Source organism: Pteropus vampyrus, unplaced genomic scaffold (assembly GCF_000151845.1).
Source record: "Pteropus vampyrus isolate Shadow unplaced genomic scaffold, Pvam_2.0 Scaffold82, whole genome shotgun sequence".
Lineage (NCBI taxonomy): Eukaryota > Metazoa > Chordata > Mammalia > Chiroptera > Pteropodidae > Pteropus > Pteropus vampyrus.
Window position 1 is genome coordinate 3752506 of NW_011888863.1, and position 2080 is coordinate 3754585.

Below are 2080 nucleotides of genomic sequence, written 5' to 3' on the forward strand. Positions count from 1 at the left end.
TAAGAAAGAATTCTTTCTCTTTGCTTGACTGTGTTCAAGTTGGGATATTGGTCTTCTCCTGCCTTCAGTCTTGGACTAGAACTTACACCGTTAGCTTTCCTGGTCCTCAGGCCTTTGATCTCAGATTAGAGCTGCACCATCAGTTCTCTTGGGTCTCTAGGTTGCTGACCGTAGATCTTAGACTTAGTCTCCGTAATCATGTAATTCTACATAGTAAATCTCTCTCAGATCAGAAAAGTCAGGCCTGTTTTTTCAGAACCCTTTTAGATCCAAATGACAGAACCTAATCAAACTAGTTTAAGAAAAAGATTGCTCCTCCTCTACCCACTCCCCCACCCCTGGCCCCATATAACTAAAAACCTTAGGAATCTGGGGCACGGACCATAATTTCGGGGTTATCTCTTTTCCTCTCTTGTTTTTGCTTCTCTTTGTAACTTGTCTTCTTTATCTCCTATATTGGACGTCTTCCTTCATACAGCTGGGAGCGGGGGAGATGACGAACACAAGAGAAATGTAGATATTTTTCTTACAACTCAAGATTGCAAAAGAAGTAAGAACATCGTTCCCATAATGCTCAGTAGAATGTCCGGGGAGAAAATCTGATTGGCAGGTTTTTTTTATGTGCCTATCCATAAACCAGTCATTATGGTCAGAGATAATAAAGTTCTCTGTTTGACTAAGTTTGGGTCATTTGCCTACTTGCTGGACTAGAAAATTATGTTAACTCTCCTGTCCCCTCCAAAAACACATGGAATGGACAAAGGGTAAATCCCTCATGTGGAAGATAATGGTGTTACGAGATAATCTTTTAAAAATGATAACTGGTAATGATATATAAATGAACATGTGTTAAAGATTTATTCTACTCATTAGTCAATGAGGGGACTAGACAGATGTTATAACATATTCAAAATAAATTTATCAGGGACACTGAAATAAATGCGTAAATGGAGGCAAAATTATTTTTCCAAGGGGCGAGAAAGAAGTCGATTGAACCTCCACTACAAAGGACAAAATTATAGACAAGAATTATTTTGCCTCGCCATCAGTTACCTGCAATTCACACAACTATAAAACTCCCACAGAATCAGAATCTGATAACCCAGAGGAGTTGCCTTTAGAACCTAGTTGCATAGTTTTCAACTAGAAGCACAAATATTTTCCCTACACTGGGCAGACAAGCAACATGTGTTCATTAAACAAGGGTTGCAGTATTAGAAGGGGAAATATTTCTCCTTCAGATTCCAGGTGGTACCAGCAGAAAGCTTACCTAAGTTCATTGCAGTGGGTAACCTATTTGTTCCTCGAAATAGGGACTTTGCCTCAGTTGTCTCTGTGTCCTCTGGCCCTAACATGTGAGAAATGTTTATTAAGTGTGTGGAATGAATGTTGATAGGCCACCTGCTGGGTGGACTTCCTCTGGAAAAATAGAAAAGCATCCTGACCTTTATGTCTCCAAGAGCTATTTCTAGAGTTCCTAGATCTCAGTTAGCAGAAGAGCTGTGAATTTTATTACTACAAAATACATTGCATGTACTTAAAACATTAGAAGTTTGAATTTTTATTATAGATTGCCCAAGGCTGACTGATTCTACTCAGATATTATTTCTGTGGTAGTTGGTAACACCAAAGAAGTGTGAGAGATTACTAATATTATTGTCATGGTAACTACAGTAACAGATGGTAGAAACCATCAGAGATTCGCTTTCAGGTACAGTCTATTTTGAATACAATGAAATGCAACTTCCAACTCAGATGAATAAAATGTTTCCAGGGGATCCCATCATTGCCAAATAACAAGATACGGATTTACTAGCCAATAGGCTGCTGCTAGGCCAACCCTTAAAGAAAAACAAACTAATAGAAAATAATGGCTAAAACACATATAGAATAAGACGAAATAAAGAGCTGTGGATTCAGCGTGGCATCAAGAAAGACCAAGTAGTATGTGAACTGCTACCCCAATGATTAAATCAGTTTAACGTAGTTTGTTTTGACATTTACTTTTCAAGCTAATTGCCTTTTGATTGTGAAACCATAGGAGGACATGACATCAAGACAGTCAGACAAGCAGCATAAT